The sequence below is a fragment of the Schistocerca cancellata genome, chromosome 5 (assembly GCF_023864275.1).
Source record: "Schistocerca cancellata isolate TAMUIC-IGC-003103 chromosome 5, iqSchCanc2.1, whole genome shotgun sequence".
NCBI lineage: Eukaryota > Metazoa > Arthropoda > Insecta > Orthoptera > Acrididae > Schistocerca > Schistocerca cancellata.
Window position 1 is genome coordinate 252,616,264 of NC_064630.1, and position 11,827 is coordinate 252,628,090.

Consider the following 11,827-nt stretch of genomic DNA (forward strand, 5'->3'; position numbering starts at 1 on the left):
TTGCTATTGATAACTGAAAACAAACTTCATACAGTCATAAATGTGATGTAAGGCTGTTGTCACTATGTTTAATGAGCTATCTTCAAGAGGTTCTAGAGTGGACATCACATATTACACAAATTACATGCTTTTCAGCAACAAATACTTTTTTCCTCTGAGAAGAGTTACCAAAGACTATCATGCCACAGCAGATCAGTGTATGAAAGTAGAAAAAGCAATTCAGCTACTTGACGTTTTCTCCTCCAGTGTTTGCTGTTATCCATAACAGGAAAGTTGCAACGCTTAGACACTTTAGCTTGAAATTTAGCACGGACTTCAATGCGAGAGGCTTATAACAGCTTCCACAATGAAACTTTGTCTCAAAACCTGGCAGAAAATCCAAAGAGATTCTGGTTGTATGTGACGGATGTTAGCAGCCAAAAAACAATCAATGCCTTCTCTGCATGATAGCAATGGAGATACCATCAAAGACAGTGCTGCCAAAGCGGAGTTACTAAACACAGCCTTCCGAAATGCCTTCACAAAATAAGACGAAGTAAATATTCCAGAATTCAAATCAAGAACAGCTGCCAACATGAGTAACGTAGAAGTAAATATCCTCGGAGTAGTGAAGCAACTTAAATCACTTAATAAAAGCAAGTCTTCTGGTCCAAACTGTATACCAATTAGGTTCCTTTTGGAGTATGCTGATGCATTAGCTCCATACTTAACAATCATATACAACCGTTCGCTCACTGAAAGATCCGTACCCAAAGACTGGAAAGTTGGACAGGTCACACCAATATTCAAGAAAGGTAGTAGGAGTAATCCACTAAATTACAGGCCCATATCATTAACGTCGATATGCAGCAGGATTTTAGAACATATATTGTGTTCTAACATAATGAATTACCTCAAAGAAAATGGTCTATTGACACACAGTCAACATGGGTTTAGAAAATATCGTTCTTTTGAAACACAACTAGCTCTTTATTCACATGAAGTGCTGAGTGCTATTGACAATGGATATCAGATCGATTCCGTATTTCTGGATTTCCGGAAGGCTTTTGACACTGTGCCACACAAGTGGCTCGTAGTGAAATTGCGTGCTTATGGAATATCGTCTCAGCTATTTGACTGGATCTGTGATTTCCTGTCAGAGAGGTCACAGTTAGCTGTAATTGACAGAAAGTCATCGAGTAAAACAGAAGTGATTTCTGGCGTTCCCCAAGGTAGTGTTATATGCCCTTTGCTGTTCCTGATTTGTTATGATTTGGGAGACAATCTGAGCAGCCGTCTTCGGTTGTTTGCAGATGACGCTGTCGTTTATTGACTAATAAAGTCATCAGAAGATCAAAACAAACTGCAAAACGATTTAGAAAAAATATCGGAATGGTGCAAAAAGTGGCAGTTGATCTTAAATAACAAAAAGTGTGAGATCATCCACATGAGTGCTAAAAGGTTGTATGTGAAGGATGTTAGCAGCCAAAAAACAATCAATGCCTTCTCTGCATGATAGCAATGGAGATACCATCGAAGACAGTGCTGCCAAAGCACAACACATCAGTCTAATCTAAAAGCTGTAAATTCAACTAAATACCTAGGCATTACAGTTACGAACTATTTAAATTGGAAGGAACACATAGAAAATGTTGTGGGGAAGGATAACCGAAGACTGCGTTTTGTTGGCAGGACACTTAGAAAATGTAACAGACCTACTAAAGAGACTGCCTACACTACACTTGTCCTTCCTCTTTTAGAATACTGTTGCACGGTGTGGGATCCTTACCAGATAGGACTGGCTGAGTACTTCGAAAAAGTTCAAAGAAAGGCAGCACGTTTTGTATTAGTGTGAAATATGGGAGAAAGTGTCACAGAAATGATACAGGATTTGGGATGGACATCATTAAAAGAAAGGCGTTTTTCGTTGCAACAGAATTTTCTCACGAAATTCCTATCACCAACTTTCTCCTCCAAATGCAAAAATATTTTGTTGACACCGACTTACAGAGAGAGGAATGATCACCAAGATAAAATAAGGGAAATTAGAGCTTGTACAGAAAGATATAGGTGTTCATTCTTCCCGCGCACTATACGAGATTGGAATAATAGAGAATTGTGAAGGTGGTTTGATGAACCCTCTGCTAGGCATTTAAATGTGATTTGCAGAGTATCCATGTAGATGCAGATGTAGATGTAGATCTGTAACAAGTGAATTCCAATCCAGGCTCTTATCAATAAGTGACTGTGTAATAAAGTAAAATAAAAATTATTTTATCGAGTTTTGATGCCCTTGTTGTCAGATAAGCAAGTTTTTGAGAAAAATTGTGCTTGATATCTTCATAAAGCTGCATCAGCTGTTTTTGCCTACCAATGTGACACAGACTGTAGCTGTGGAGCAGCTGATGCAAAGTCATCAAGATTTGAAGTAATATTTCTCCTGTAGATGACTGCTTGTAATTGGTTACAACATTTGTTATTCTCCTCATAAATTTGAGCATGTTATACATTGTAACATAGCCAAATGAACCTGACTGTCGTCAGCAACAACACAGTCTGGCAACAGGGGCTTTGTTTCCCCTGTTTCTGCCATAACACTTATGCAAGCCTCAGCCCCTCTATGCTTCCACATCACTCCCTATTTCTGCATGGAGCCACCTTCCAACATGATGCTCATTGTAACCAACTATCACAGCCTACAAGGTATTTTCAACTTATCATAAATCTTAATTGAAGTAAATATCTTGCTAGAGAGTAACAACACAAATTTCAGAAAAAAAATTGTTAGAGTAACATTTCAAAAAACACAAATAAATTTTGAAGGGGTTTCAGCAGATGTTAAAGTAATCCAGTAAATTTTCAGTGACAGCTGTGATCATGTACTGATATTTCTCTATTTTCTCTCATTCAAAATGCAACAGATTACTTCAAAAACAGAATGTAAAACTGTTGGAGAAGATGGCATTTCAAGTGTACTAAAAAAAACATTTAGATCCACGGGACTTTGACCACTTCTGGGAACAATGCTGTTGCAGACTGTGAGTTTTGTTAAATTCCTTGTGTGAGGCTAAATTAGAGTGAAGTGGAGGGTTTTGAAGGCTCCACAACAAGTTAAGTTGCAACTTCAACTTCTTAGACTTGTGTCAAAGGTCTTATTAGATCTACAGCCAACAAATAGAACTGACCTCTTTGAGAATGTCCACAATGAAAGTGGAATCAGTGACAATGAGGCAATTGTAACAACAATGATTTCCACAGTACAAGGAGAAACTAAAGCAAGCAAAATGTGGAAGAACAGCAATTCTATTTCTGCCATATGCTCCTTAAATTTGTCAGTTAAGTATTTATCTTTGGTAATGGAGAGTCTCTGACTTGTTCTGCACATTTAAGTGTGTATGGTATTTGTTGTTTCAAAGTGAGTCTAACTTATTGTACTGTTGTCAGTGAATAAATTAATTAAAAATGAAGTTTCTTGCTTCGACCAAGCTCTGCTACTAGATTCTTTACTCGTCAGGATATGGGTCCAGCAGCAAATAGTTGGAAGTCTAAAATGTAACTATTATGCAAGTTTTTTAGTATTTCTGGTTTGTCGGGTTGGAATGTCAAAACATCAGAAGAATATGAAAGCAAATACTGAGTTTCACTTTTTGATGGAAACAATTTCAGAAACCGAAAATTTCAAATGCAAGGTATGCTATACAAATTGGATTTATTGCAGCTCACTTCTGAAGAATACACAGAACAAATGAAGTTTGTAGATAGTTATATGGAGAAAGGAACAAACTGAGAATGAAAAACAACTCAAAAATCTCACAGAACATAGTTAAAAATGTTGTTCAAAAATAACAGATTAATTGCGGACAATCATCTGGAATACGTGAAAGAAAGCAGCAGTATGTTTCAAATGTGGAAACACTTGTGTGACACATCTAAAAGAAAAAGCATCACTAGTCAGTTACTTATGTGTACAGTTACTACAACTGACGCTCCATTCAGCAAAAAGTACAGTGAGTGAGCATTTCTAAGAATTTGAAAAAATGATACATGACTTCTGGTTAACAGGTGTGACAGTTATTTTTGTTAATAATGCCACAAAAATATGATAATGTTGTAACAGCAATCAAGATTATATCTAAGCTAAGTTTTGTGAAAAATAGGCTCATGGATCACAGAAATAAACGTGCAGCCTCTAAGAAGAGATTTGTAGGTGACTCGGGACTGAACACAGTGTTTAATATGTACAGAAGCAGTTTGTCATTAGAAAACTCGATGGAAAACAAATTCATGAATGTCAGTGGAAGTGACAAGCATATTTCAGTAGCAAAAAATAGTTTAGTTTTAAATGTTATAACTGTGGTGAATTTGGACACAAAAGAATTGACTGCAATAACAGAAACAAAAAAAAGAAACAATAACAGAAACAAAAAAAAAAAAAAGTCTCTGAAAACTCAGTAAACTGTGACTCTCAAGAGGATTCTGTGAGTTCGGATGCATGTTTTTTTTTTTTTAATGGCGCATTTAATAAATCAGTTTGCTGGTAATTGTACTCAAGTGCAAGTGGATACTTTGTGAATGACTAAAAAAGCCATTGATAAAATTGTGCAAATGGTTGAAAGACAGGTATACATTAATTCTGCAATCTGGAACTGTTTTGAAGGCAACACCATTCAGTGGAATGACTGTTATCAGCTATGTCAACAGAAAGGCAGTCTGTTGATTAAAAATATTTTCTTTTTTGTTGGACTATCTTACAATTTATTATAAGAGCACAAACTGGAGGCAAGTGGTTTCAAAGTTACATTTGAAAATGGAAGAAAATCTACTGAAAGAGGAAAGGGTGTTATTACCACTGTAAAAAAGGTATAATTTTACACTCTGACATTTGCCAGAATCTATGGTATGATATTTCTTATTGAAACACTGCCAATATGGCACCATAGGTTAGGACACACAAATTCTCTCAATTTAAAAGTACTTCCAGAATGTGTGGAAAGAGTTAACACTGAAAACGTGAAGACATCAGAATTGTGCACCATCTGCATGGAAGGCAAAAAATAAGACTTTCACACAAACAGAAGAGCGCAAGAGCAAAATGTCTTTTGGAAAAGAGGAAAGGGTGTTATTACCACTGTAAAAAAGGTATAATTTTACACTCTGACATTTGTCAGAATCTATGGTATGATATTTCTTATTGAAACACTGCCAATATGGCACCATAGGTTAGGACACACAAATTCTCTCAATTTAAAAGTACTTCCAGAATGTGTGGAAAGAGTTAACACTGAAAACGTGAAGACATCAGAATTGTGCACCATCTGCATGGAAGGCAAAAAATAAGACTTTCACACAAACAGAAGAGCGCAAGAGCAAAATGTCTTTTGGAAAACAGAAAGATTCTTTCAAAAGAAAAAAAAGCATGAGAGGGGGGGATTCCAGTATGAATTTATGTACAACAAAATTGAGTGAGTGAGTGAGTGCCTGAAGAAACATCACCAACAAGGCTTGCAGCATGTTGTTGGATAGTAAACTTCAAAAATCTTTTTTGGTCAGAAGCAGTAATAGACGGCTATTTAAGCTACACAGAACACCAACATGCACACACAGAATACTCAGTTGATATGAGACAAGCCATTTTGCATGCTCCAAAGAAGGAAAGTTGCAGTATAGTATTGCTAGAGACTATGGCATATCACAACAACTAATAAATGTGTGGAGTCGACAGGAAGAAACAGTAGCCAATAAGCAAACATCAGGTCGTCTTCAAAAAATAACAAGGAGGGAGGACAGAATGATTTGTGAGCAGTCAACTGCTGATCCAAGAAAATTAGCCCGACAAATTTGGGATGATCTGGAGCAGCGTTGTGGACTGAACCTAGATGTTTCTACTGTAAAATGTCACTTAATAGCTGTTGATTTAAATGGCATATGACCATCATATAAACCAGTCATAAATTTAAAAAAATAGGAAGGTCAGGATAGAGTTTGCAAAGAAACATCAAACTTGGAAAGCTACAAATTGGTGTAAGGTTTTATGGACTGATGAAAGTAAATTTAATGTAGTTTCTTCTGATTGTGTGCAGATATACATAGACCAAAAACCCAAGGGGACAACAAAAAGTACCAGATAATAAACATCAAACATGATGGGAGCAGCGTCATGGTGTGGGGAAGGTTTTCTAGACATGGGGCTCATTTACTAGTCCAAACAGAAGCCAAAATGGGATTATTTCCTGTACAGCGACATTCTATAAAAGAATATGGCTACACTTGTGAGAAAGAATATGCGTGGTAATTGGATATTTCAGCAGGACAATGATTTGAAACACACCTTTGGCCATTAAAAAAAAATACTCTCAGAGAAACAAAATTAAGCTTTTTGAGCAGACAAACCAGATCCCACTACCCTATGGTATGGTGAAAAGCCAAAGTTGTAGAAACATAAAGTGTTATGTTGCGCAGCATATTGAAGACTTCCTGGAGAAGAGATTGCTATAAAGTTTGACACTAGAATAAAGAACTGCTTCATTATTGGATACTGGGTTAATGGATTCTCTTAAGGTGACCAGAACAGACACACATCATTCTTACAAGACTTAAAGTTTCATGAAAATCATTTTGATTTTAAAATAAGGATGGTTCTGTTGTGAAGAAGACAAAAACAACAAGGTTGTCATCGATGAAAAAATGTCAATGACTAAGTAAATGACTCCAAATCAAGTGATAATGAAACTGAAGATATGAAATCTCCTGATCCTCAGAAGTGTAAGACTATTCTGTATTAGCACCAAATGTGAAGATATATGTTGAGGAAGTTCTGCAGACTTTCAGTGACATCTTCTACAAATTGAATAAAGAAGAACAGTTTTACACTGTAGCAGAAGACATGACTGTAACAATTGAAAACAAGACCTGGACAATATATAAATTACCTAAAAAAACAAGAAGGCTATTGCCACTAAGTGGGTTTTTAAAATGAAACATGAAGATGTAGGCAGTATTAGTAGTTACAAAGCTAGACTAGTTACTCATGATTATTCTCAAACAAAAGGTTTTGACTATAATACACTCTTGCAGCAAGGTTGGCAACTATCTTGTTGATTGACTAATGAAAAACTGATTGCAAATCAAGTGGATGTGAAATGTGCTTTTCTTCATTGAAAATTTAGATGAATAAATTTATGTAAAGATGCCAACATGATTTAATGTTGGAATTTAATGTTTGACTAGTTTGTTAATGATCTAGGTTTTGTTTGAAGACGTACTGATGGGTGCCTACATACTTACAGGAATGTAAACACTAAGACTTATGTCTTGTTATATGTAGATTATTTTATCATTTTAGGAAATTGTATGATGAAAACTAAAGACATCATGTTAACTATACAAGGTAAATTTAAAATGAAAGGTTCGGGGAATTGAGACTGTTCTTGGAACTAAGATATAGCAGTGGTCAAAAGCATCTTGTGGTTTCAGTGTTATGTTGTTAATACTGCTTGCATGCAATCACTACACATCAGTGCTCATAGCTGTGTCACCTCATTAAGAGCTTCACGCTGCTGTGATTAAGTACTTGATAAACCAGCAAAATCATTCTATAACAATGTAAGTATATATTCCTTTAGCTCAAAAGTATTTTGTAATGTGCTCTGGTGGAATGGTGTTCATTAGCTATTGTTACTTAGGCATTCAGATAGTGTTTGTTTATTTGTAGAGACAATTAAAAGCATGTAAAAACACACAGAACATATGGTCGATATGAGACAAACTGTTTTACATGCTCTGAAGAAGGGAAAGTTGAAGTATAATGTTGCTAGAGACTATGGCATGTCACAACAACTTGAGGTGGATGCTCAGGTGAGATTTACCAAACAACACCTTATAATCAGGAGTTCATTTACTTACCTCTTCACACAAGTAAGGCTTACAGAGAACTGGATGGCAGAACTACACAGAGATAATGTTTTGCTAGGTTCAAAGATGATGCTCAGATCGATACTGGTGTCAATCTCATTGGCACCCCATAGCCCCCCCCTCCCCCCCCCTCCTGCAGTACGGAGTACTCCTGAGAGGCCATGGGGGGGGGGGAGGGGATGACTATGGTGTCGGAATGGGTGGTCCGCGGGAGCCAAACCATGGTCAGCTCGACAGCATCATCGGGGAGCTGTGTTAGTAGATGACGTGAAGAAAGGTCCGGCCACCAAACCTGGAAGTCGTTGAAGTGCACCAGACATCGTACTGGGTGTGCTGGTCATGCAGCGACAGGTAGGCCAGCGACTTGCGGGAGGAACGCAGCGACGACAACAATGTCTCCGGTGGGCGTGGTGAACACACGAAGCATGTCCAGGTTGACGTCGGTTGAGAGGGGAACACATTTCACCAGTTGGCAGGGAATGGCGGAGGTTGTGTCATGAGCACCGGATGAAGGGAAACATACAACAAACAGTGTGTCATCGCGTAGTATTATAGAGATGTCGTGGATTATGTCTGGGAGGACAGGCACAAACACCTCGAGTGAGAGCACGTTCAAGATGGGGGGCGAGAGAAACCTCGACAGGGCGAGGCAGGCGTTGGGGGAGAGGTCGAAGGGACTGGAGAAGGGCACGGCAGCGGGGGCGTGATCGTAGGTAAGTTCGACATGGGGAGCATGTGATCACTTGACGGAGCAGGCTTAAGTCTGTTGAGAGAGACTGTAACAGGTGAATCTTTTATCTGGATGTCACAGGTGTTGGCTGCGTGCCGGAGAACTCAGTACAGGCCGGTATATGGGGGTTGGAGGGGAGCACGGACAGTGTCATCTTGGAGCATGACGTACGCGCAATTGTTCAGAGATTTTGGGACGTGAACCTTAGGGTGGGAATGGCTGGCGGGCGGAGGGATGTGGAGGTCGATGAAGTGGCGTCTGACACGGTCCATGAAGGAAGATAAGTCAGACTGGGGGAGAGAAGCGGAAGGGCTCACAAGTTCACCAGGGAGAACAATGTTCTGGCTGTATACAAACTTGGCTATTGTGCCTTTGAGGTCTTCCTTATAGATCGCATGAATGTCGACTAGAACAAGGGGAAGGGCCTCTGTCCAAAGAGAGTCGAGGCATCGAAGAGCCGTCTTGAAAGTGCGGTGCCAGTGCTCAACTAGTCCGTTACTTTTCAGGTGATATGCTGTGGTATGGATGCGCCGGATGCTGCAAATGTTACAAATCTCATTGAACAGGGCCGACTCAAATTGTCTGACCTGGTCAGTCCTGATGATAGCTGGACATCTGAAACGCGATACCTATGACTCGACGAAAGCTCGAGCAACAATTTCAGCCATGATATTGGGGAGTGGGACAGCCTCGACCCAGTGAGTTGTTCGGTCGATAGACGAGAGAACATAACGAAAGCTGTTAGAGGGGGGGAAAGGCTGACAATATCAATGTGAATATGCTGGAAACACCAAGGAGGGATCGAAAAGGCACCGAGGGGGGGTGAAGTGTGCTTGTGTACTTTGCAGCATTGTATAGCTGGAGCTGAGTTTCGTGGAGCTGGAGGGAGAGCTCGAAGTTTTCCTTGCGTACGCGAGCGACGTTTTCAAGCTCGACAAGGTACTTGTGCGTTGTTTCTTGAAACGTCATCGACAGAGCCGAGCATGTACGGATGAGATGAGCCGGACCGACGTGTCACGGGGGGGTTTGCTTGATGGAGCACAGGGGAAGTGAGTTTTGGACGGGTGATGAAGCACGGTGTTTCGCACTAAGTCTGGTGAATGTTTGTGGTGTCGCAAGAAGTCAATGCCTAGTATAGGTTCCTCAATATTGCACACTAAAAAAGTCCACTCGAGTTTGCAGTCTGCGGAGAGTGAGACGACGTGGGAGGTTGAACCCCAGCATTGTAGTTTAGTAGAATTCACAGCTTGCAGTGAAGTATGATGAGGGCAGATGTTCGACGACACTAAGGACGTAAGCAACAGTGAAACATCGGTGCCTGTGTCCACTAGGAAAAAGTATCCCAACAAAATGTCTTTAATATAAAGTCGTCCGTAATTATCCAGTTGTTCACAGACAGAATGGATTACTGGGAGGTGCCTGTCATGTTGTGCACAGGAGGCGGCACCCGGACCTACCTGTGATTTGCATTTGGGAAGCAGCAGGATGGTCTGCAGTTCCGTGCCGCCTCACCAAACTGGGTATGGAAGTAACAGTATGGGTAGTGCAGCTGTATTTCCTGCAGAAAGTTCGTTGCCAGAGGTGGTGGCCGAGGTTTGGAGGCCGTAGCCGGTTCAGTTGCAGGAGGCGGCGTGACTGAGGGCAGAGCCGGTGACGTCCCAGCTGTTTGTATACTGCGTCCCGGAGGGAGCAGAACGCTCGGTACAGTGCGGCCCTGGCTGCGTCCAGCTGCAGAATGAGGAGCCTGAACCTGAGACTTGCCAGGTAGGCAGTGGCTGGCGAAATAGAGCAGTGATGCCTCATGTAGTTTGTCAGCAATTGTTATTCGTTGCTCGACAGGTTCGGGAGACCCCTGAGTCAGAGCAAAGCGGATGTGGGGAGGTAGTTTATCTGTCCAGATGGCGAGGAGAGCTGTGTCAGAGAGTAGATTGTCGCTGACCAGGGCCCATAGCCCTCTCCAAAGTTGTGAAGGGTTGTCATTGCCTAGTTGCTCAACGTGGAGCGGCAAACCGTTGTCCTGGCGGTGGTAGGTTATCCAACGGAGCATTTGCAGAAATCGACATTGATCCCACACTGCATGGAGATCCGTAAGAGGTAACTGCACTGTCGATGAGGGAGGGCACATGTGGTGGGAACAAAGGCGTCTGATAGCCGGAGTCATGCACACTCCTAACCTCACTTATTGTTGCAGGCACGAAAACGTCCAGCAAAATCAGCGTAATCGACGAGTGAGAGGCATCGTGTTGCAGTCCTGGCAGGTGTACATTGCCCACAACATGATGCATATCGATCACAAAACCCGGCGTTAGGCGTTGGGCCGAAGCCATTGTTCGAATGTTGTGTTGATGTAATACATGCGAAAATAACTGACGCGGAGGCCGCGGACACAGTAAAACGGCGAAAACGGATACTTTACAACTCGGGGTCACCAGTGGGGTGGATGCTCGGGTGAGATACACCGAACAACACCTTATAATCAGGAGTTCACTTATTTACCTCTTTACACAAGTAAGGCTTACAGAGAACTGGATGGCAGAACTATACAAAGATAATGTTTTGCTAGGTTCAAAGATGATGCTCAGATTGATACTGGTGTTGATTCATCGGTGCCACAAACTAATAAGTGTGTGGAGTTGACAGGAAGAAACTGTAGCTGATAAGCCAACATCAGGCCATCCTCAAAAAACAATAAAGAGGGAGGACAGAATTATTTGTAAGCAGTCAGCTGTTGATCCAAGAAAAATGAGCCTGACAAATCAGGAATGATCTGGAGCAGCATCATGGACTGAACCTACATGTTTCTACTGTAAAATGCCACTTAATAGCTGTTGATTTAAATGGTATATGACTGTCATATTTAAAAAAAAAAAAAAAAAAAAAAAAAAATCCGAAAGGTCAGGATAGAGTTTGCAAAGAAACATCAAACTTGAAATGCTACAAATTGATGTAAGGTTTTATGGAGTGATGAAAGTAAATTTAATGTATTTTCTTCTGATTGTGTGCGCATATACATAGACCAAAAACCCAAAAGGACAACAAAAAGTACCAGATACCAAACATCAAACATGGTGGTAGCAGCGTAATGGTGTGGGGATTGTTTTATAGACATGAGGCTCATTTACTAGTCCAAATAGAAGCCAAAATGGATTATTTCCTGCACAGTGACATTTTATAATAGGATCTGGTTCCACTTTGGAGAAAAAACAT